Source organism: Anas platyrhynchos, chromosome 3 (assembly GCF_047663525.1).
Source record: "Anas platyrhynchos isolate ZD024472 breed Pekin duck chromosome 3, IASCAAS_PekinDuck_T2T, whole genome shotgun sequence".
NCBI lineage: Eukaryota > Metazoa > Chordata > Aves > Anseriformes > Anatidae > Anas > Anas platyrhynchos.
The window spans coordinates 39,977,014-40,003,274 of NC_092589.1; the positions used below are offsets into that span (position 1 = coordinate 39,977,014).

General features: G+C 38.2%; 1 long non-coding RNA gene across 1 annotated transcript; it reads left to right on the plus strand.

The window, feature by feature from the left end:
• The first annotated feature begins 6,918 nt into the window (after positions 1 to 6,918).
• Positions 6,919 to 20,645, plus strand: LOC106017003 (uncharacterized). Its single transcript, XR_011808197.1, has 5 exons — positions 6,919 to 7,355; positions 12,095 to 12,195; positions 15,366 to 15,637; positions 18,895 to 18,975; positions 20,510 to 20,645. It is a non-coding gene; the product is annotated as an uncharacterized lncRNA (long non-coding RNA).
• Positions 20,646 to 26,261: the final 5,616 nt, after the last annotated feature.

The window sequence follows — 26,261 nt, forward strand, 5'->3', positions numbered from 1 at the left end:
TAGGTGTATAAGGGAATCTGATATATTTTTGTGAGGGTTTTTGAAAACTTGATTTATGGAGAGTTTTTTTGTTTATTTGGATCTAGTTCTGCAGTGGTGAAGAAAGAAAAGGCTGAACACTGACATTCTCATGTGTCACCCTGAGATGTGAAGAACATCTTTGGAAAGGCAGCATCAAAAGGAAGGGAGATGTTAAGCTACACACCTGGGCTAAGAAGAATAAGTAAGAGTTGTTAGCAAATGATGTTAGAAAATGATGGTTAGGGCTACGAAGATGGTGAATGGCCTAGAGGGCCCTTCACATATGAGGAGTGGCTGAGGTCACTGGGCCTGTTCTGCCTGGATAAGAGCAGGCTGAGGGGAGACCTCATTGTGGTCTACAACTTCCTCGCGATGGGGAGTGGAGAGGCAGGTGACCTATTCTTTGTAAACACCAGTGATAGGACCCGCAGGAACGGTGTTAAACTGAGGCAGGGAAAGTTTAGGCTTGACATCAGGAAGAGGTTCTTCACCGAGAGGGTGGTTGCACACTGGGAACAGGCTCCCCAGTGAAGTAGTCACTTCACCAAGCCTGTCTGAATTTAAAAAGTGATTGGACTATGCACTTAGTCACATGCTATAAATTTTTGGGTAGACCTGTGTGGTACCAGGAGTTGGACTTGATGATCCTTATGGGTCCCTTCCAACTCAGGATATTCTATGATTCTGTGATTCTGCATAACTGGGTGAGGATGGATGGCATTGGGTGAAGGTGGTTTCATGGATGTTTTGGCTGTGTTGCAAGAAGATTTAACTGTGTAAAAGATTGTGTGCTTGAAATGACCAATTTAAATTTGTGCTTGGGGGCCCATTCAGATGTCACTGCATTCCAGAAAATATTATTAAAGGTCTCAGTCATCAGAAAGCAGAGAAATGATGCATATCAAAATGGAAAATTAGTACAGGCATTCACATAATAAAATCCACTAATCCAATCATAACTGCACAACTGCTACATTCTCTTCCCTTCTGGAAGACAAGATGTGTACCCCATGAGGCAGCCACAGAGGGCAATATTTTAAAATAAATTCCATCACTTTGTATGCTAGAATGCTTAATTATGAGCAACCTTATATTCTAAACATCCCATTTTATCTCAGGAAATTAAAGGAGACATATTTAAAAAAGCAAAGGAAGGAAAAGTTTTGGAGCAATTAGTTCCGTTTTACTTAAGATCTTTTAAAATGTTGAATCTCTGCTAATAAATATTACACATGATCAGTTTTGAAGGATCTCTTCACATTTGTTTATTGTTTAAGACACATTCCTCTCAGTTTAGCCCCAAAGAAATTTTGCTTAGCATGGCAGAGGCTGCTAGAAATGTTTTTAATCCAATACAACATCCCCTACAATCCCCTACATCTTGCCATGGAAGAATTGCAAATTCTCAGATATAAATTTCCAAAGTGAGCAAGCTGTGCACTGTTTCTGTTGTGAGCCTTTTCCATAGCCTAATAAGTGAGCTCAGTCCACCCAAAGTTTTTTCTGAATGTGTTCAGACACATCTTATTGGGGCATTCAGGCCTTAGGGCTGTCTCACTACTCCCACATCCATACATTAATGCCATCTTTCCCTTTTGCTTGGGCAGCTCTTCAGAAGTGTCTTTTTGTAACCCTGATCACCTGCCTACTTCATCATTGACACCACCACCAGAGGGTGAAGTCCTGGAAAAAAACACTAGTGTAAGACCCACAAAGGGAGTCTGGAAGGGCTTCTAAGGGTTTAGTTGTGCTTTGAAGATTCAGGCAGGTCACAGGCAGCCTCCACAAATAGCTGCTTTCTCTGCTGGGTCATGTTTTGCAAAAGGATTGCTTCCTGCTTTCCCACCCCTGTTCTGAAGCATGGCTGATCAGATGAAAGACAATATCTATCACCTGACATACCTGTGTAATTTTTTTGCTCCTCCTTGCTTGGAAAGAGTCTAATTCTGCTTTGTATACATAGCTCCAGCTTTCATTCACTTTGGGAGGAGATTGCCATTTGGGAGGAGATTGTCAAGACAATGGCAGTCAATAGTTTCTACCATTACCTGTAACATTTGGAATATGAACAATTGTCAGTTTTTCAAAAGATAGTGAAATTGAAAAATCATACACGCTAGAGATAACCAGTACTAGAAATGTTATTTTTTGTTGGGTATGGCTCCTTGGGTTAGGATATTTGATCCCAGTCTCAATAGCTTCTCTGTCCCTGGGGCAAAAATTTAATGCTTTTGCTTTCTGAACTAGTCACTATTTATAATATGCATACACTATATTACAATCTTTTTTTTTTTTTTCAACTTTTTATGAGGTGTGCTTATTAAATGAAATGGTAAGTCTGGCACTGGCAAGTCTCTTGTGCACTTTTTTTTTCACATTTCCTTTCTTTTGGCAGGTCCATGAAAAGGGAGTAAGTTTCTGTGGGCTGTGCATGCTTTTCCACCCTTTTTCAGGATTTGTCACATCTCCTGGAAGGCCTTATAACTCACAAAACATGAATTTATATCCAAGCAATTTGCCAAGTCTTGTCAAACCCTAACATTTTTGTTGGCAACTATTTGCATCTCTCGGCTGAAAGGGAGTAACTTAGATCATCCAGACACAATGCTGTTCTTTGGATACCTTTTGATGGTCAACGTGTTAGTTTTGATACATGGTTTAATCTCTGCTTGCATGGGGCCACCCACTATATTTCATGTCCTCACCCAGTGAATCTTTCACGAAGTGAACATTCTGCTTCATCAGCTGATTTTCTAGTTTTACACATCTGCACTTGCAGTTCCACTTCTATATGAAAAAAAAAATGATCTGACAAAAAAAAAAATCTTAAACATTCAATAGATATAATGCTTCATGCTTCTTTCAGATATAGTTCCTTTGTTAGGTGCAGTTGCAGTGCCCTCTACCACCTCTACTACTGTAAGGGAGGCTGTACAATGAGATGAACATGTATTAATTTTTTCAGAAGACAAGTTAATTTTTAGTTTATGTCCATCTTCTTACTGTGATAACCACAAAACTTTGGCTCTTGGGGTGTGGAAGAAGACAGTCATTTAAACCTTTGAGACAGTAGTAAGTTGAAAGGCAAGTTTTTGTTCATTGTAGCTTGTTCAAACAGCTCTGAGAGAGATTTTTTGATGTTTTTAAATGCCTCAAGATGAAATTTATTCTAATCTTTTGCACTCATCAAAATTAGTTGTGATAAAACCAAGAGAATATGGGACATCCTCAGGTAGGACCTGTGAAGACAATATATATTGGTTTGGGTTACTAGCCACATAGATGAGAGAAGTTTTAATAATAGGCAGTGCAACAGATGTGCGATCGCTAAGCCTAGTCCTGCCATATGCTATTTGTTATTAGTCATTCTGGATGCCATCCATCCCTGTACCAGCGCTTGCTGGAAGCATCAATCTGTAGCAGCAAGAGTGAACCGAGGCATATGCACGGAAACAGCTGGGAGGGTCTGCCTATCTCCTCAGCTAGTTCAGAAGAGGGTAATGCGAGAGCCAGGCTACGTTTACATTCACCACCATCTATACATGACCTAGGCCATGCTGGGTCCCACTTAATTGGTATACAGCAAACGAGGAATCCACTTCTGGCAGTTATTTTTAGTCGTTCCTTGTGACATCTTGGGATAGCCATAGAGTCTGACCTTACTCTGAAACGAAGCATTCTTTGCCCTTTAGCACAGTGCTGCTTATATTTATTCCAGGCACAAACGTGTTCACCGGCCTCTGCCTGCATCATATTTTTGAGGGAAAAAGAGGATGGTACATAGTTACGCTCAATCGTACAAGAAACTGGTAGTTAAATTTGCACCCCAGACAGACTCTGTCCTATTTTCTTCCTGTTTGAAAGTAAACACCCTGCCTTCCTATATAGTAGTTCAGTCTTGTGTGTCAGTGGTAGGGGAGAGGAGCAGATGCCTGAGGAGGTGCGTGCACAGAAAGGACAGGCTGCTGCCACCTCAGACCAGAGACACCTCCAGAGAGCAGGGGTAAGGGACAGAAGAAGCAATTTTTACTGGAAGGGAACCATGAATTTTCCTTTCAGTTTGAGGAAAACCTCACTAGCAGTTAAAAAACAAGCTATGCATTTTAAAATTGGGAGTTATTCTAGCAATAAGTCCCTGAATTATGGTAATTGCAAACACTGAGCTGCCTCTCCATCTCTCTCTTTCTCGTTTGTTTTAGCCTCTCCGACACAAAGGAAAAAAAAAAAAAAAATCTGTTCTCAGCTGCCCATACATGTTTCTCTAACTGTTCAGTGAGAATTACCAATTGAGATATTCATCTGGTCAGAGCAAGCAAATTGGCAAATCCCCATGCACCCTTGTCGCGCGAGGGCTGAGCCGTCCAGGCGCACAGCAGGAGGCTGGTGGCTCCAGTTGTCCCTGCAGCCCCAGGACCCTGTCATGCCTGAGTGCATGAAGAAGGAAGCTGTTGTGCAACAGAGAGGACAGGGGAAACAATCTACTTGAACAGATTTTATGCTTTGCTCCAGAAAACTGGCCAAAATTCTGATCTGTTTTTGAGAGAAAAAGCTCAAGATATTGCCATGGTAGCAATATTTTAGTTGCCTAAACTAGCTTACTGAGGACCCAAATGGCTTTATTTCCTTGACGTATTTCTAAACTTCAGGGAAAGTGAGTCACATCTAGCTCTCTCTCTCCTTTCTTTTTTTTTTTTTTTTTTGGTGGCAAATCTAATTCTCACTGCCTTCTGCCCCGCTGTGTATGTTGCACTGTATCGCAATCTGATCCCTCGAGGTGCTGAGTGATTCTCTCAGCACCTCGCCATCAGCATCGCCTCTGTGCTCAGCCCTGCATGGTGCTTTATGGATAAGGCCTTGGGTGCTTAAGTTCAAGAGTAGTACCATCATGTCACAGGACTGTTTACTTATTGACATACTGTCCTGCTTTTGAGCATTTTGAGCAAAAAGGCAGAATGCCAGTGCAGCTTTAGAAGCCCAAAATAGGCTAAATATTTCTGATTAAATTTAAAATACTTATTATAAACATGGTGATTATATTTTTCTTTCCAACAGATTCAGCTGTAGCAAAAATTTTATATTAGGTTAGGCAATGTTATGCTTTAACTATTCTCTGTGTGTGTGTAATAGATTTAAAGTATTTATTTTGGTATATGATCCAGAGATTTTGCCCTCTGCATCCCTTTCATTGTTGTGCTGAAGCCAAACAATGAAACTTGTTCTTTTAAAGCCACAATCTCCTTAGTGTTATTTGGAACATAGATTTGTAATAGCTTAATAGAAGGACATCAGTTTCCTTAACAGTCACCTTTTTTTCTTCCTTTTTTTTCTTAGGCATTAAATGCGTCATTTTCCAATGAGAGATACTTTTGCAAAATATCTTTTTGCCAGAAAATGACTGTTAAAACAAGGGATTTTGTGTTCTTTTTGCTATTGTTTTGTTGTTGTTGTTTCCCTATGAATAAGCAACATTTGGTGGAAATGTTTACCAAGTCCAAGATGCAAGATGCCCCTTTTTCTTTTCTTTCTGAGAAAGGCTATATAATAGCAAAGTCATATGACTTTATTACTGTAAATTAAACTGTCATTTGTGTGAGTTATTGCAAATGTGCAATCCAAAGGTAAAGGCTTGTTTGGATTATTATGTATACATGTATTTATACACCACACTTTCAGTTCTCATTTTGGCAAATACAGGCTGGACGGTTAACCTGGATATTTCCAATCCTGGCACTGGGACACATTCTCCCCCTTATGGCAATAGCACATATGGAGTTTTACGAGTCTGCTCTGTCTCTTTATTAATGGGTTTCACCTTTTACCTCAAGTAGCTGAGGATCTTGATTTTAAATCCAGGGTTTTCAGGTCCAGACCTTGTAGTCAACCTAGCCAGAGGTGTTCTTATATGAGCCCAAACCAGTAGCAGAAAAGCCAAGAATCATAGTTTTATTCTTCAGTGTGGTAATTCTTCTTCCATCTTTACTGAATATCAGTATCTCTTTCTAGTTGTTGTGATAATTAGTGAATCTAAAGTATTAACAAGCAGAAATTTTCTATTTCCCAGAGATTGCAGTGTATTTAAGTATATTTATATGGTGGAGAAGGTGTGTCATCTTCAAAAATATGGGCAAATGGATGATTTCTTTGATCCAACAAAAACAGTCACAGAAAGAAAAGGATGCAAAATTCAGGGTGTTGCAAGTTCATTCTCAGAGCTAAGCTGTGGTCTCTTTATTTTACTATTGCCAAGAATTCATGCCAAGTCATTGAGGTTGACCACGTTTTATTACCTCTGTTTTTGCTATTCTACCTTAGTCCTGAGACAAGTGGGAAAATTGTGTCTGAAACTGTCTTTAAACTCTGGACTTCTAGATTGTGCATCTTTAATGAATATTGGATGTGTTCCACTACTGTGTGCTGCTGTCTGGACCTTAGCTTATTAGACACTGTTTTGACATCCATAATTATAACCAGATTTGAGATAGGTGACATGCCTCAGTGTACAAAATTTTATGTCATCCTGATTCAGCTGCTTTTCTAGAGGAAATCATTGAATTCAAAACTAGTATTTAGATACTTTTAGTTTTACTTGTTTTGGCCTTCCCTATCCAAGGTGTGAAAAATGGCAATTTCTATATTTCTGGGAAATTAATTTTCAGGATTGACTTTGGTCCAGTAACCTGAAGTGCTAACATAGTCCATATGTCTGACTAGTGAAGCTTGACTGAAAAGTATGAAAGTTCTAGCAAAAGTCCATTTTTTCTGCTCCTTTTGGTAAATTGCAGGATTCCATTATAATGATGATAATCCATGGTTATTGGTGTCCGAACACTGATCCCCAGTGAAGCTGGGATGAAGGTAAAATGCATGGAATTTGTTCTCTATAGGTGCTGCTTTTCATGCTGAGCAAAAATGCAGTATTTAGAATTTGTTCTCCTGCAGTATTTGTCATCGTTCTACCACTCTCTTAAGATTATAATTCCTGCTCAATATTTTCTTTTTAAACTACCTCTCATTTTAATATATGCTTTGTGTTTTCTTAAAATAAACGCTGTCATGCAGCTCTTCTACTTCCTTTATTGAGAAAACAGTAATACCCATATGATGGTGGAAAAAAATTGAGAGGGAGGGAGAGACAGGGAAAGGAAACAGAAATCATAACCAAAAAGTTCGCACTGATTATTGAAATAGTCAGTGTTCCCTTGGGCTGTGGGGAAGGGAAAGGCACTTTTACAGTGTCTTGGAATATTTTTCTTCTGTACGATTCTGACTTTTCATTGTGTATTTATGCTACAGTGAGAGACGGGAAGAAAAGAAAAAGAACTCAGAGTTTTACAGTAAGTTTTTTCATTATCTTTTGTAGTAACACTTGCTAGTAACAAGTCCTAGGGAATATTAATATTAAGGTTTATAAAACTGTGGTTCTTGACATTCGTGTGTAAAATTATTTAACAAGAACATCATATTAATACTAATGGTTTCTTCTTCTCTGCAAAAAATTTGTAGCTTAAAATGTGCATAGTGTCAGAATGACACTTTTCAATGTAGAATTATTATCCTATTTAGTTCTGTGTTATTACTAGCGGGAAATATTTATGTATTTGTAGAAGGCTTCAGTAAGCCTTAAGTCCAGTTTTTGGGGAGGTGTTTAAATGTAGAAAACAGACAAAAAATACAGTGAAAAACTTCATGGATTAGCTTCTGTACAGTCAGGAGAGACATCATGAAAGCATGGAGCATTTTCCTAGGTTATTGACAGAGAACTGCAATATTTTAATAAATTTTGTCTATCGGAGACTGCTTTTTTCTTTCTGAGCAGACCCACACTCAAATTTATCTGAAATCAATCTTAGGAATTCCATTTATTTCAAATGACTTTGGGTCTTCTGAGGACAAATCACTGGCAAAAATTGTTTCATATTTTGAAGCAAACAAAGGGAGATGCTGTTGTGATTGTGGAGGTGAGTTATAGACAGCCTGCCTAAGAGAGTCAGGCCCCAGGATAGAGAGGGAAAGGGCAGGGCAACTTTTTTGTCTGCAGCAAGGTAGTGGGTACTGTTTGAAAAACTGACTACATTTCTCTGACAGACTAAAAAATATACCATAAAATGTTGTCTGATATTACGGTATAAGTAGCAATAATTTACTGAGCTCCCTTTACCAATAAATAAATAAATAAATAAAATAAAATTACAAAGGCTTCCCCCTACTACTGCCAGATCACTACCTGAATTTGCAATAGTAGCATACTTCTACTCTAAAACTGCTACCAATCTTCTGAATACAAGCAATAACTACATATGGACATGTTTAACAAATCAGAAAGAAAAGATTGATTGCTGGCAAATGTTTTGTCTCCAATTATTTTCTCCATAAAAGCTAGAATTCCAGATAAACAGAGTAACCAAATCCCACTGGTTTATCTGTAAGAATACACTGATTTAGAAATGCTATTAAAACTGCTTATTTGAAAATCACCTAACAGTGAAGACTGAAAGCAACATTTTTTTCATATTGGTCTGCTTTAGGGTCACATTTCAACATTTTGTAGCAGAGTGCCACTGTGAGTAAAATATTTAGTGCTGCTTCCATCAGAACTCTGCATTTTATCTCTATTTCTTTTATCCTCTCTCTTATAAAATGAACGTGATTTTTCATGCCGACAATGCACAAGATGTATTTCTCACATCCAGTATGTATGGCACTTGCTAAATCAGCTCCTGACACACCAGCTAATTTTAATGGGGGAGGCTAAGAGATACACCATTAGTTATTATTTCTAATGTGTTTCTTAATATGAAACTTGTCATTTTCAGCTGTGATGCTGACTCAGCAGTAGGTTTATTTCCAGAATTACTAAAATAACTTTCCTGACAGAGTAGCAAGGGACCCATGATTCACTGGTAGAGAACAGTGAAACAGAAGGAGGCCTTTTTCCATCTACTAATATTAAAAAATAAACTGGTAAGAGTTCATAAAGCAGTCCTGGGGAACTTCTAGGATACAAAAAAAAAAGTGGCAGTAGATCTCATATTTCACAGATGGATTGAACACAACCATATTTTATTTTGGGTTCCATCTTAAATATATAGCTTGCATTATTTTACACATTTAGCCAATGTTGCAAAACAAGATTTAGAGGGATCACTTTTTATTTGCTTATACCTACTTCACATATGTCAGAATCAATCACTTATTTAGACAGATGTTTTCTTACTCATACACTGCAGTAAAGTGACATTTTGTACATGTAAACTTTCTTTTGGTTCACAGCATTTAATGACTGCTCTTTCCCATCCCCAGGTTTTTGGGAATATTCAGGTGATAAATACATGATTCAGAAATTTAGAGTGGTCTGTTTTACAAAATACTTGAAAGCCATTTAATTTCAAATGGAGGCTTTTTTTTCTTCAGGTATTTTTTTCATATTATTATTATTACTATTACTATTACTATTATTCTTATTATTTCTTTTCTGAAAAAGAAGTGCCTTCCATCAGTATTAATAATGTTTTAAGAAATGTCTGTTACTCCTCAGCTAATAAATCAGCATAATGCTTTTGCTAAGAGAATTATATTAATATGTTTCTGTGTGGGCTTGAACAGGTATATGCATACGTACACAAAGACTGCATGTATAAAATGCCCAAATTTGTAAGCACTTATAGAGAAATTAAGATTCTGTGTTTTCTGTTGTCATGAATCTCAGCTAGCATTAACCATGACACCTTTTCTGAGCACCCCAAGTCCTTTTTAAACCAAGGAGAAAAATGGAAAGAAAATCTCTCTTTTTAAAGGGAGCAAGATCCTATGGAATACCTCCACCAGTAAATTTTCATAAAAAGACATAAGCTACTATTCCAAGCTGGAGAAAAGTGATAAAAGACTGCCTTTATCACCACTTCTAGATAAGGCCAGCCAGCATTTCTCCCAAATGATTCCTAAGTTGCACTGATGGCTTAGCTCCTTCCTCTCATCCATTTTAAAGCTATCAGAGCTCTTTGGCACCTATGGGAAGGAGCACTGGGGACATGTGTGTTCCTTAATAGAGGATTCAAGTGAGGGGTCAGATTTCATGGTTTTGGCCTTTCCTCTTAGACCCTGCACAATGCATGCCTGTGAATTCATACCAAGGAGGTGTCTGCTCTTTGGGCTGCCCAGTTAAGCATGGACACGAAGCCCCTTTGCTATGTGGAATATCAGCAAGACACAGATGGTCCTTGTCATGCTGTCCTCCAGCTGTCTTGCTGGTTGGAGACTGCAGCTGGAGACAGAAGCTGATGCTATGAAAGAAAACTCACTGATAAATGTCAAGCTTTATAATACCCTCTTATTTGCCTTCCCTTCTTCCTGATTCCTCACAGCTTGCTATTCTTCTTGTACTCTGAGTATTCCTGAACATACAAACACATGCATATCTCACAATAAATGTTTCTTAACATGTATAGAGAGCACCCTACCTTTCTGGCAAATATAGACATCACTAATGATCAAAACTTTGGATCTTTAAGACATTTTTGTTGGTAGATATGAAAATGCTCTACTTCAAAAGAGCAAAATAAGCAGTTGTTTGGGCTTTAGCATCCTTCCTATTGGTGCTATTCCCCTTACTGCTTCTGTGCTCTCTATTGCCTAGCGGTCAATGCCAACCCAAACTGAAGGCCTGGTGTCCCATAGTGAAATTCTTCAAGCAATTTGCCCAAGTTACCCTCTGCCTTTTCTTAGCCTGCTTTTATAACCCTACATAACACCACTTAGTTGGAATATTACCAAATTTAGTAGCTGAGGCCCTTGCAATCAGAAAAGACCATTAGACTTCTTCAGACATTTTCCCATCCAGAACAAAATGCAGTACCCAGTTTGGATTCAGCCACATGCTTCAGGCTCTTATCCTTCAAAAAGTTTAATAGAATTAAATCCAAACCTTAATGTCTTTAGAAGAAAAAGCAAGTGTAACATATCTTGAATATTAAGGAGATGTCAGAGCTAAGGGTGGACATATATCTTCACAGATGTTCTCTGTAGTGTGTTTATGTTTTCCCTGCCCAAAGCAGCAGACCATCACTGGGGCATCTTCACTAGGAAAGAATATTTTCTTCACTTGCATTAACAAACTACCGGAATCAGGACACTCTGTAACCCTCATATTTATGCATGACAAGTTAACAACGATGGAGTAATTAAGCATTTTTTTTGATGTCTAGTTTCAGCAAATATTTCAAACCATCTTCATAATTAGAACATGGACTCATGTTAATTGACTTAAGGTAGTTGAATAAATTGAGAAGCATGTGTTGCTAATGCACAGAAGACAATGGGGTCACAGTTCAGGCAGGTATAGAGTTTTAAGAAATGGTTAGCCACTGGCTGATTACTTTTAGTAACCAGACACAAAGAGAAGGTGGTTATCACACTGTAGACTCCCCTCTATGGCTATTTATGTCAAATATAAATTACTCAGAGCTAATGTACAGTGCCCACATTGAGGAAAGCAATATCACAGACATAATTTTGTTCATGACTAATTTGTAACCAACACTATTTATTTATTTTTTAGGTGAGTGATGTTAATGACTCCTCTTCACCATTGAAGAGTAAGGGTTCAAATTTGGTTTTACCACCAGCATATTAGGTGATGAAGGCAAAATATTTAATCCTGATGTAGTTTTGTCTGTACAAATATGCTTTCCTACTCCAATGTTATGTTTTATTTATTAAACTTACAGGATTTCAGTGGCAGAACAGGGTCTTACAGTAAATATGCATAAAAGAAAGTGTTCAGAATTGCAGCAAATGCTACTATAATCTGAAAAAAAAATGTGTAAGTGTGCCCTTTCCTTGCATGTTTATCAGCTGCATACTTTACACACAGAAGTTTTTATATTATATATTTGCACAGTGTTTTTCTGTCAGATTATCATTTTGGCAGTCAATTGTTTATACACTTACTACATTAATAGAGGTTCAGAAAGAAAACACTTAGATATGTTCACTGTTATCCCAGGATATTGTGTTCATTTTCTAATAAGTGTCTCTAGTGCACTGGGAGCCCTAATCAATGTAAATATTGTTTAAGATGAACATTGCAGTGGGCATACCATGGAGTCAGACCACCAGCAGAGCATTAAACAAGGACAGATGTGAATGCCAGGATAAAAATGAAGACATTCCTTAAGTGTAAGTATGTTACTTATAATATATCTGTTTATAGGAAATGGCCATGAAAAAAGAAAAAAAAAATCTTCTGGAAAATAAGAATGCCAAATAAAGTCATTATGCTGAGATAATGCAGTTGTATGTTTGCTAAAAGAGCTAACAAAGTGCATGATATTTTGGTATCTTGAATAATTAAGATCTTAGAAACTTAATCTTGTATGAATGTTGTTGTTAACTTCACAAAGGTTTAATCACTTTGGAGATTATCTGTGCAGAAGCAAAATGCATTTTTTAATTTTATATACAATGTTTTCTGTCAGAGATAAAATCTTCTATAAGATTGGAGGGTCTAATTAGGAAAACAGACAAATAGGCTTAGGTTGTCTCACAAGCCATTCTTCAGTTATAAAGCAGAAGTTATGATCTTCAGAGCTAAACCTCTTCTGGTTCTAATTCTTTCAAAATATCATCTGATTCCTACCTCTTGCTTAATGGATTTGCCTTGATTAATTCACTAGCTGCCAATTTTCATGAGCAGCCATACAGCATGTTTTTTTTTAACTTATATTTAAACAGCAGTTTGCTCCTTGCTGGCTTTGTAGTCAGACTACGTTCTATGCTGTCCTGATCTGGAGATTATGGGTGACATTTGCAAAGGATTTGGAGTCCACATCACACTGACTATTAATGGTATTTGTACATTTACTGCCTGAGCTGGCAACAGCACAGTCTGAGCCATATAGGGTAGGCGGGAAGACTGGTGCCCTCTGGGGTGGGCAAGCAGGGATGGGGAAATCCTCTGGTGGAGGGCACTGCCAGGGAGGGAATTCTCCCAGGAGAATTGGGAAGGGAACATATCAAGTGATGGAGAACCAGCGCTAGGGTGGTCTAGAAATAGAGCTCAATACTGCTCAGGAGATGCCCAGAAGGATAGTGCTCGTCCTCCAGGAGAGCACATCTCCGGGAGATGCCCATCTCAGAAGTGCTCGTACATCTGAGACAGATTGTCAGAGTGCTGTCCCCAGAAAAACCCAGAGCCAAAGGTCTCAGCCCCTAGTAGATCACCAAGAGCTGAAACAGCTACTTGCTGGGAGTCCCCAGCGCTGAGCTCTTAGAAGTCCAAAAGCTGTAGCTTTGATCTATATAGCTGTGAATGCAACAGATTAATTTAAGCAAGCCACAGTGTTTGATAGCTGGGTGGATATCAGGTTGTCATTACTGCAGAGTTCTCGGTCAGACCCTAATTTAGCTTCAATATTGATTTCTCAAATAGTAATGGTAGAGAAGCTGTTGGAACTAGCCTATTAGATTACTATCTGAGCCAACACTGATTTCAAACCAAGGTGATTAAACAGCAGTTTGGGATGGGTCAGCAGATTTTATTGTTTATTGTTTCCTATTTTATAGCAAAATCAACTGTGATAGCAGTGTTCTAAAATGCGATTAGCACAAACACTATTGTTGTTTGACATGGCGTATCAGATGTAATGATTTCCATCCCAGTTCTACAGCTTTGCTTTCTTACATTCATGATTGCATAATTGAAAGCAGCAGCTTTATCTTTCCTCTGCCTTTGGTGGAAGTCATTCAATAAATAGTACCAATTACACTACAGCTTACAAATGGTCTGATGTAAAAGGCACTGCATTTACTAGCCCTTGTTCAATGCAAGAATACTCTGTACTGAACCAAGACATTACATTTGCTTTTAAGAAAACAACTGGAAGTATGCAGAGTGCGTGTCAATATTGAAAGCACCATGTAGACTGCAGAAAAATCACTTAATGCCTGAGTTATCATGTATTCTGTATCACCCTGCTGGGTGGTTATTCATGTCAAGTATAGGGTTTAATATTAAGAGCAGTCACTGCACTAAAAGGAAAAATATGTTTACTGCCGTCAGAACTTATTTTGCGTTTGCCCAAAAGCCTACTCTTACAAGCATGGGTTGTTTTGCCAGAATTTAGGGAAAGCAGGACTGAACCCTAAAAATGACTTGCTGTTAGAAAAATAGCCCCCTTTCCTCAAAAACACATACTTATGATTGACTATATGCATGCGAATATTTCCATGACTACAGAAGATATTGATTGGTCCCAGTGGGACTGCTCATGTGTATAAACGCTTGAAGGATCAGGTTCTAATTTTGCTCAATATCAGTGCTAATTGCTGTAGATACTATTGACAAAAACTGAGTTGTCTCTTAGCATGGTAGCTGAGGATGTTCCATGAAGTTTTTTCATGAGGTGATTTATTACACATTCACTTTTTTAAAACAGTCCAAATGCAGGCAGTAACTATTTATACAATTAAATTTAACAACTATGAAATATGTGTTATGGTGCCAGTTTGAAACATATTCCTAATAGCTAGTTTTATATATGATGGACCACCAGGAAGCTGTCATCAGAATAATACTGTGCCTTTTATGCATTCTCCACATTTCTTTTTAGTTAATAGACTGTTTAATAATACTCTAGTCAAAACTGAACAATAGAGATTAATGATTTGATGTAAGAATACTTCAAGGTAAAAATTAAATGTGTATAAATTTCCAGTTGGTGATACGCTGTGAAAAGCCCTCAAGCATGTAACGAAAAGATCAAGAACCATTTTAGAAAAGCACCATATATAGAAAAGGTGTGAAGGGTGTATGTTGTGAAGTATATCACCATGAAAACTTTTTTTTTTCCGTGGGAAAGGTACCATAGAGGAAAAAAAAAAAAAAAAAAAAAAAAAAAAAAAAAAAAAAGTTTATTCCAGGGAACACATCAGAGATTAAAAAGAGACCAAAAAGTGACCTAACCAGAAAACTATAAATGTGGTGAGAAGGAGAAAAGAAAAAGGAGAAGATACATTTCACTATTTCATTTTTTTTCTCAGTTAATCTTACACATGAAAATTTCTCTGTTGCAGACACCGCATGACACAGCAATGTCACATTTTTCTTTCATGCTCTTGATTTACTGGGCTCATAAAATGTAAGACCAGAAGCTATTCTTAATATGGACTCATTCTACCACTAACACATGCGGGCTGCTTTTTGTCTTCTTGTCAATGCACAAGAACCTCACTCAGTCCATTTGTAAAACAGTATAAATGCTGCCTGCAAAAGAGAAAAACAATTGTATAAGAGGCTGAAACATCGATTCCTGGATTAACAGCTCTCAGCTTGTGTTTGTTTTCCTCAGAGTGATCCCCTGAAAACGCGTTCAGAAGAAGGCAATGGGGGAAACAGAGAAAGTCCGTTTTGAAAGCACCGTTGTGTACGTTGGTAGACAGTTCCACCTCCTGCCAAATCACCAGTGCCGCTGTTTTCAGAATCAGGCAAAGCTCTCCTCCATGTCCAACAGAGCTGGCCAGATATGTGCCAACAGTGCAGGCACGACTCTGCTGCCCTGGCTTCTCTCCACTGGGACACAGCAGCCCTGAGGACTACTGCCTATGCCCAAGGTGCCCAGAGGTATTTTCCCCAAAAGAGCTGAGCAAAATCCCTTGCTATTGAATTATCAGCAAAACACCACAACAGGAATGGGAACAGGAGTGGGAACAGGAACAGGAACAGTCTTTATCATGGCTATTGGCTTTGCAGCCACTTCCAGTAGGCAGCACAGGTCCTTTTGGCAGCAGAAGCCAGCTGATACGCTAAACTATGCTAAAGTAGTGTTTAGAGAAATAGTAATTACTAACATCCTCTCCCAGTCAAGCCGACACTAACCAGGCCTACTGCTAGGTGTGTGTATATACATACTCACACTCAATAGATAAATAGATACGTGCATATACCCCAGGAAAAATATCTCTCGGTAAGGTGACTAGGTCTTACTTTAAATCAAGTACTTGACACTAATAAAAACAATGTATTCGGCCATAAGATCTTGCATGCTGACTGGCTGCAGGGTAAGTCGGTATTAAGTAAGTCTTTATTTTCTGTTTTCTCTGTTGTTTGTTCTATATCATAAGTATTCTTTGCATCTTTCCAATCGTTTGTAAACAGACCCTTAAAAATGTAAGCCTATTATATTCTTTGCTTGAAATGAATACAATAGAAGGAAATGCGGTGGAATTTTGGCGAGAATTGCATGCATTCATGTTCCGCGGTTTTAAAATGACCCAAAATACTGACAATTTTACTTGAAGACTATATATCATTACTTCCTTCCTTCTCATAAGGGATTTTACTATGCAAACTGTTTTGTCTGATTTTTTCTAAAGAATTACTTGTAGGAGATAAAATTGTCAAAGATATCCATGTGACTTTGGAGATTACCAAACCGATTAAGGTGCCAAAGTACCTTTGTCAGAGGGACAAAGTCATGTAAATTATTTTGATGTTTTGAAAATTTTATCTTACGCTCTTACCCAACAAATTTCCCTATGATTTTAGAAAGGCTATAAATCAAACCAGCAGCTTATTTATAATGAATATCTACGTACAAAAAAAAAATACTGTTTGATGATTTGATGAAGCAGTTGAATGTTAATTAGGAAGAAAATTCTTACTAGGCCATCTCATTGCCTGAAGCCATTTTTTGCTATTCTTCCTAGTGGAAAAGTCAAGTACTGGAAGTTAACATAAACTGTGCATAAACAAAAGTGTTGATAGCTAACTTAAAGATGCCATAAATATAATTATGCATGTAACATTTATTTCTGGCTGCATTTTTTAGAGTATTGATTTCTGTAGAGAAAATACGGTGAATGATTTTACAAGAACAGAGTTAATTTTATAAAAACATATCTGAGTGAAAATATTTGTTTTTCTGTGGGTTTGATTTTGCTCTCACTAGGTAGTCAGTCCTGCAAGATGCTGAACAGCCAGTCCCAATTTCGGCAAAATGGTTAAATGCACATTTAACTTTAATCCTACCAGTTTTACTGAAATCACAAATTTACTGATGCTAGAAAGAAAATTCAGCAGAGCTGTATTTTAGAAGCAAGAAACTCAATGTTCCTTACAATTTACTCAGAGGAGAGTAAGTGCCCTGCTTTACAGTTAGCATCTGAGTTAATTCCCATCAAAAAGAACTAAAGAACAGTATTTTCCTCCTGTTTTTTTGTTTTGTTTTGTTTTGTTTTGTGTTGGTTTTTTTTTTTTTTTTCACGTTTCTTTGCATTTCCAATACAACTTTTCGGGCCTAATTTTGCAAATATTTTTCTACATGAGTAATTCTCCTCCTCTGATAAATACTATTGAATTCACTAGGGCTATATTCAAAAACAGAGTTACTTATCTGGGCAAATGTATGCAAGACAAGGCTGTTAGGCAGCTCCCCATGACAATAGAGAAGAGAAAAATATGCTTGTGGGACTAAGGCCTGGAGGATTGGGCCCATAGCCAGTGACATTATAATATATATTTTTTTTTAATAACAAGGAAAACCCACGCATGAGTGAAACCATATGGAAAACTGAGTTAAGGTGAGGAGGTTTTAAATAATGCTTATTTATCATTTTGAAAGAAAAAAAAAAAATCCTGTTCCTGCCTATTGCATTTAATACTTTAAATGTAGGGACTGATTCTGTGGCCAAAATTCCTCTCCTTGTCAGGGGGGAAATTATCTGCTAGACTACCACAGGATCAGGCCCTGAAATGTCATTGCAAGCTTATTGGCAAAGCTTGCTCCCTTCCACCTCCTTCTTATTTTCTGTTTTTCCTATATCTGTACAGGAAGAAATGAAAAGTTAAGCTAAAATACATTAACTAATATTGGTTTATTAATTGGAGAATTTAACTTATCCCTCTTGCTGTTCATCTGAAATTAATTAAGTGTGTAGAATTACAAGGTGGGTGTACCACAGGCAGCAGTCCAGGCTCAAGTTAATCAAAAGAGCACATGTTGAATGCATACAATTTAGTTAAGGTTAATCCAGTGAAGATGATCCCTCACTGGTCCTAATTACTCTAGGTGATAGATTGTGGAATGAGAAAATAGGAAGGAAGGGAAATTTTGTCCTGCTGGTCTACTAGGATTTTCTAATTAAATTTAGCAGGCTATGTACAAGAGCAAATAGTTTCAATTTAAAGAGAAGACCACACTGCAAGGGTGCTTATCTGACATGAATGTAAGGAGCTTTGAACTAAAATAACTAGGTATGATAATGTAAAAATAGAAAAGTTAAAGCTGGCCATTGTGTCTTTATGTGCTTTCACACATCATGTTTCTGCGAGCTTTGGACTGTTGTGTTGGAATTGTGATGCTGCTATTTATTGCTTGAGTAAAGGCAATGGCACATTAAAACAGGCCTACTATGTTATTTCATTACCATCACTGAAAGACCAAATAGCAGTATGACTGTTAATTTGCCATAAAAATATATTGGTGTTGTGTTAGCTAAAGTCTTTTCATTTAATCTTGTTCATTATGTCAATCCAAGAGAAAACAAAGGTGTTCCTAGGACTCTTTGATTGCATGTTCTATGTTCATTACACCATTAATTTGTGTTTTGTTTTTGTGTGTGTGTGTGTTTATGTGTTTTTTTTCTACCATATTTGTCTTTTTTTTTTTTTTTTTCAGCTTTGAAGGAACCTTATGAAAAGTTGTTGGGTTTTGTTTGTTTGTTTGTTTGTTTGTTTGTTTGTTTTATGTGTCTTGATTTTTTTTCCAGGCATATACATGTAAAAGTTGTCAAATAATTTGCCCTATTTTTCAGGTTAGTGATATATTTCTGCTCAAGTGGAGGTATCTGTTTCTGATTTATTAACATTTGATCCCCTAGTTTCCTGCCATTGATCAAGACTAATACTCAGCTCAGCTGATGAGTTTTATATGAAATCTGATATTGCAGGAAAAGAGAAAAGTTAGTACCATTTTTAATATTTTTCTATTTCAAGTTTTCCAAGAGCATAACATGCACACATAACGCCTGACAAAATTGGGCAGTATTTATTCTTACCGGGTTTCCATGGGATAAAAATTTTTGGAAGTGAAACAAGTATTTATCAATAGAACAGATGTTTGCTCGGTGTCATTCACATCCTGTAAACTGTATATACATTTACACCCTACCGCCAAAACATGGTTTCACCCTACTACTGACCGTCTGTCTGCCATTCAATCTCTAGTTAAGTCACGGTCAATAAGGTCAACTCTTTGGCAACATCTGTATTTGATCAGTTCACACAAAATAGGAGCCTTCCTAATGCCTGACTACCCTGAAGTATTTTAAGAGGCAGCGTATTACAATAGTTGATTCACCACTGCTGCAGACTCCGCACTTGGAAGATTTTGCCTCCTCTGAGGAACTGAAATGTGAAGATTAAAATCCTTTCTAGCAAAATAAATCTCTGAAATGAGTGGGTTTAGCAGTCACGTAGTTTCAAGACTGACAAGAAGCATTTAGCAGTTTCTCTCCCTGAGTCCCTTGGTGTAGGGATTTGGATTTGTGATATTTTATATTTTAACCCTGTTCTGCACAAGTTTAAAGCTTAAAGATTGTTTAGGTTGTTGCAGAGATGAGAAATAAAGATGGAGAAAAAAAATATCCATAACAGCAAATGATATTTATCTTCTAGATATTTCCACATTCTGTACAGGCAACAATTTCAACAAATTAGTGTACTTTTCTTCAAATGAGTGAATACAAATTCTTCCTTCAAAGAAAGCAAAGTATTCTGGGTGGAGTCCCAGCACTGCTGAAACCAGGAGGGACAGGATGCGACCACTGTGTTGTTTCAAATTTGGGAGCTACTTTAAAATACAGCATTAGAGCTGTGATTCTGGGCACATTCCTGCTGGTGCCACTTCACTGACATTCTTAGGTTTAGAGCAAATGAGAATAAAATCTGACTTCTCAGAATGGGACTGTGTGACTGATATTATTATTATTATTATTTTGTTTTGTTTTATTGTTTTTGGAGGGGAAAACAAACAAAAAAATTATTCTTGAGAAACTCAAATGACCAAAAAACAGTGGCCTCTGATGCTGTTATGTTTCAACACTACAATATCTGGTGTTGCCAGCAGATGATCATTATTAATAAGGCTGCCAGTACTCTGATTATACTGCTGGTCACCCTTGTTATGTTCAACACCAAGGAAAGCCTGATATGATTTCTAGCTGCTGGCTGTTGCAAAATGGGCAGGGCAGCAAGAGCACAGCAGTATCCTGAAGGCAGCCCCAGGATTTAAAAGGGAATGGTCCTTATGATGGGACCAGGCTGAGCAGTGCCATGGACAAGGGGTCAGCAGAGCTTTTTGGAGCTCACATAACAAGAGGATGACTTTTTAAAGGATTTTAATGATGGGAGTTTAGTGCACACAAGCTGCTGCTGAAAAGTGAACGTTTTTGTTTGTTTTTCAATACTAATCCCCTTTTGTTTACTTTCTGTCAGGCTGAAATATTGATGGAAACATTTCACTGAAAACTATACCAAGGAGCAGTTCAGCTAGATCAAATTGAAGTCACTGGGAAAAGTTGGAATAAGACTTGAAAGCATCTTGAAGCAATGAAATCAATGCATTATCTGATTCTGTTTTCTGTGTGACTTTGCTTCTATCAAAAGCTCTGTAAAATTCAGAAGAAGCTTGTCCAGGGTGCAGGGGTTTTGTTTGTGGGCTGTTGATAAACAGCAAAAAACAAACCAAGCTAAATATTGGGGGTGATGGAATGGCTGATGTGGGCTGCTGTAACTATCCTAGCACAGAGAAAATGTGTTTCAGGTCTTATCCCTCTCATTAGCACTACTTGCATAGCACTGATATAATTTTCCATCTAGTGCTTATTTGTATGGTGTATTAAACATATCTTAGGTTTTCCCACCTTTTTGGTTTGTCCTGTAAATCTGCCTTAATGGTTCTGTTTTAAAAATACAAACTTATTTGTGTTCAGAATTTCTTTATTAGGAATGACTGGGAAATCATTATACCATGACCTTGAGTTTCAGTAACTGACATTTGGAGCATTTAAAAGTTTGGGGAAAGGAAGATTGAGGTCCTCTTCTAATTAGTCAGGGAAAAAATATTGGGGGATTTTCTGTTTAGAGTAAACAGAACGTGGTTTCATTGACTTGGTTGGTGGACTATTACTGAAATATAAGTATTACATGAAATCAGAATTGTAAAGAAAACTGTAGGAGAAAGCACGATGACAAATTAGTTGCAGTCAAGGCAATGGCCATCAAAGCTAAGCATAAGCTAGACTTTTACTTCCCTAAAGCCTGTGCCCAGTTCTGTCCAGGTTAAGCTGGTTGTTGTTTCTGTAACTGATTGCTGCATCAGGCTCCAGGCCCCAAGGGATGAGCTGGGAATGTGCAGAAATCAGATGACTCATCACATAAGAGAGTTCTTTTACTAAATATCCCCAAATTAGTAGTCTAATAAATTAATGCAACTTTCAGTATATAAAATCCACTGAGGTATTGACAAATTATCTTCGGAGAACTTTTTCTTCAAACACTATCAAATTGGCTCTATTGATTTTTTTAAAAGTGACTAAAAAACTGCTAAAAATATACTAATGGGAAATGGACAAACTGTCAGTGTGTGTCATATAGAGGATATTTCCTGTTGTTTTTTTTTTGTTGAATGTTTTCAATAAAGCACAGAGGGAGAGAAAGGATGCTGGACAATTTTAATAACAAAGAGGAAAGTCACAGACAGTCCTATTTTCAGAGCCCTTATTCACATTCATTTGAAGGAGCTGCAACACCAAAGACAGAGGTAATAAAAGTGGAAGTAGGGTGATTAAAAATATGGAGCTGGAGAATAACAGTGACATTCATGGGAAAATGTAACCCAGTACACCCAGGGAAACGTAATTTGAAACACAGACATTCAAAGGGAGGGAGAATCCTAGAAAGCAGCAATGCTGACAGAGACCTCGAGGTCAAATTAGACATGAATTTGCAATATGATACGACAGCATGACCGGCCAGTGCAGTTGTGCTGTACACATAGAGGCATATCTGGGAACGTGAAAGTCATCCTCCTTCCTGATGTGAACCTGAGCACACCAAGACCGGTGTCTCAGCTCACTGGAAAGAAGTGGAAACCCGGGGAGAGTTGAGGAAGGAGAGAGCTGGGTGATGTACAATGCCTATGGGAAGAAATGCAATAAAAACGCCCACTGCACTGAGCACTCTCCTAAGGGTGGTGGCACCAAGTACCTCTGCATTTGATCTGAAATATTTGCAGAAGGCTGAAGTTTACCTTCTTGTTTTGCACAGAACTGCCCTGATGTGAGCTACAAGGCACCTCACTGCCTGAAACTCAGAAAATCAACAGATGTGTTCACTGTGTCCTTAGCCAGCTCCCTGCTCTGACTGGGAGCATGTAGACCCCGTGCTTTGAGAAGGTCTGTCAGGACCTGCAGAATCTTACTCCTACAAAGCAAAGGCACAATCCATGGCTTGGATATTTTTGCTGACTGATGGGAAGAGAGGTGGCTGCTCTCCTTGCAGAAGGTACCCACCTGATCCAAGCACTCACCAGCAAGACGTGAGACATATGCAGCTCTGCCGGAGGAGGTCAGACCTTCTGCCTCAGGACCTTCCCTTTGGACCAAGGCCACACACCCCTTGCTCAGCTGCATTTCAGAGCAGGGGCATGAGGATGAGCCTAGGCACCAGCAAGGCATCCCTGCTCCTGGTACCCATGCCAAAACTGAAATGTATTTCACATTGATGATCTGATGAAACATCATGAGCATGGGGACCAATCCTATGAGCAGAAATAAAAATTCAGGATTGCTCCCTTACACCCTCCAATAATATTTGTTTCATCCAAAAATGGTAGAAAAAGCGTTTAAATTGAGTAAACATTGAAATCTGTACCTCTTGGGAAAACTACATCTAAAACAGCACATCAGTTTGTACCTGTTGATACACATTTTGATACTCTCTGGTCTAATTTAATGACTGTTAGTAGAAGGCAGGTGCATCAGGGTAGCATGCACGACACATCCCACCTTCCCATCTTCCTTACCCTATGTCCCTCCGGTTACTCATTTGCTCTCTTAAAGAGATATACAGAACCCTCCTGAGTGCAAAGGAGGCTCTAAAGCTTGATGCAAAAGTAGGGAGCAGCCTCAAGGGCCAAGGCACAGTCCTTAGTATCCTGCATGGAGAAAAAAAAAAGCAGTTCTCAAAAACGCCTTTTCTTTTGTGTTACCATAAGTTTTAAAAATGTTTGTTTTTCAAAACTGTTCTGTCGAAGAACCAACATGAGAAAGAAAAGCTGTTCAGTACCTTTAATCTAATCTTGCTTTTTACTTTCTGATGTATGTATCTCTACCAGTAGAAGATATTTTGGGTATTATGCAGAACAAATTATATATATATATATATATATATATATATATATATATATCCTTGAAATTTGGCTGGGAGTTATTGTTGCTAACCCAAGACCATGTATGATACTGCAATTGACAGTTTATAAGGTCAAAAGTTTTTCTTCAGTATCACTACAGAGATCTGAAATGTAAGTTTAGAGATGAACAATATAAAATTCTAATACTGTCTATCAAAAATTTTCCATATAGATGTTGCCTATTTGGAAGCACAAATAATATCCATGCGAAGCCAATGAGGTTACCAGAATTCCAAAGCAGGCTACATATTTTAGGTCACTGAGGTCTGACGAGAGGAATTATAGTGGGTTGATTTTCGTTTTATTGCTGTTAATAAGAAAAAACTTAATAGTTCAAAGCCAAGCTGAAGCATGAATAGATTTTTTATGTGCAGCCAAGTTATTAAGATTGTGAAATAATATTCTGTCCATAGATGGCCAATTATGCTAGCACAGACCAAAAAAAAATAGAGTTAGAAACATCTTTTCTTTGCTTGTCCTTGTCTTGCCTTGCCTTGCCTTCCCTTCTCTTCTCTCTCCTCTTACCTTCCTTTCCCTTCCCAAATAATGTTTTTTTTTGCCAGGTCCTCCCTCCAGCTAAATACATTTATGTACAACCCTGGGTGTGACCAAGAGCATAATTTGGCATGAGCTCTGTAAATTACAGATGTTTCTCCACTTACTCAATCTTTCTCCAAGCTCAAGAAAAAGTTAATTAGGTGATGTACATTAAATTCAAAGTTTTCAATGCTGCCTTTTTCCATTGGTGGATGATTTTTATCTGGAGAATATAATAGCTAGTAGACAGAGAGATGAATGGCCAGCTATTACCAGTTTCTACACAAGTGGTATATTCTATGATTGTCTGACAAATTTAATTTGGATAATTCACCAGAAGACTAATTAAAAACCCAAAATAATTTGCACTAGATCCACCAGTTTTAATCTCTGCCTTAGAGATCATATTTCTTTCTGTCAAGCGACAGTATTTAACTAAATTAAATGAAATCCCACTCCATTACTGCTGAACTGAAGAAACCTTAGCCTAGTTTATTTTTCTGTTATGCAGGCAGAGTCCTAACTTGGCTGTACAATGCCTGTTCTGGAAAATGAAGTCCAGAAACTCTCCAAATAACATTTTGCCCTGAGCTTGAGCTGCTCAAATACAACAGAGAAGCAGAAAGGAATGGGGGAGGGAGATTACAGGTCCCTAGCACTTCCCAAGGGCTATGCTAAGACAAGCTCATTACTTCCCAGATGGATGCAAAGGCATAAATGAGAGTTGTTGTGAGAAATGTTGTGAGCACTAGTAATTCTTTTTGCTTTTTCAGGCACCTAAGACCTAGACCTGCAGATTATGTGACCCTTTTGGCTTGGTTCCCCATGCATGCAGGTTTGCAATCATGGCTTTTTTAGCTGCTATCCTAACTGCCGAGTCTCCTGCTAATTGCCATGGTACCCTCAATGCCATCTTCTGCAAATTACCCTGCGTGGACTGCCCTGCCTGTGCCCTTTTGACTTTAATGAGCTGCTGCAGAGGGATAAAGGTCACACCTCACGGAGTGGTCACAAGGGCTTGTGAGTTTGGGGTTTTTCCTTCTTTGGTTGCCAGGAAGGCAGGAGACTATGACTGTGGAAGCCATGTGATGGGCTGGATGTGATGTATCATCTTTCATCAAACAAGTGAGGAAACTTCTCTCTAATGCCAGAAACATAGCATTAATTAAAGAGAGCATCTTTTTAATTTAATTTCACCCTTCACAAAATGGGAATAAGATACCCACCATAATGTTGTTGATATGAATGTTAATTCTCTAATACCTGCAAAGGGCTTTCAGAGCCTCATTTAGAAAGTTTTAGGGATGCTGCAGTTGTTTTACTTCAGTCCTGTGCTTATTAGCTAGAGGAATTTTTCTTCTTTCTTGTATCATCCTACGTACAAACAGCATCTTAAGGAAAAAGAACATGAAAAGTTTTAAAATAAAAATCTCATTGCTTTAGAGCTGTTCTCAAGACTTTCAAGCCCATGTCAGGGTTTTTTATATACTCCCTTGAGATATATGTTTGTATTTTGATATGCAGATACCATGTCACTCCTCCTGCAATAGATACCCTTGTTGTCCTTGAAAGACAACTCGCAAAGGCCACCATGGGAGTGTCGCAACACCATCACCTCCACCTCCAGTCTCCACAAACACCCTTTGCCTCCAGCCTTACTCCCGGCCCATGAAAAGCTCTAGAGAGCAACATGGCTTCAGGCAATGCCTGAAGGTCAGTGCCTCCTCATCACCAAAGGACAAAACCTTCTACTTTAAGAAAAAGAGCCTTCGTTTTTATTCATACTGTATTGCCTGAAATAAGTCAGTCTGGGCCTTGAAAGCCTTGACATCAGCTCAAAAATCATGACGCTTTTATAGGTGAGAAGTACATGTTCAGATGATACCAGTAGCAAAAGCCAGGTATGTTGTGCAGTAGAGCTTAGGGTCAGAGTTTGAAGGTGCACTGTCATTACCTCACTGGGGAATAAGATACTTGTGTATTTTTAAAAATCTGCCCCCAAATGTTTTCCTAGTACTACTGATCCTTTTCCGTACTGTGAGCCATTATATGACAAAGAGGAATTTGTAGCCCTCCTTCCTACTAGCCATAAGCAAAGGTGAGGTTGTCATGGTCTGGTGGAGACTCAGTGAGGCGATTGCTGTTTCATGTGATCTATAGCATCCCATACCTGCTTGGCAGGTGAAACTTTATGAGGAGAGACCCTGACTCCACTGCAAATTTGGGAATGTAAGGGCT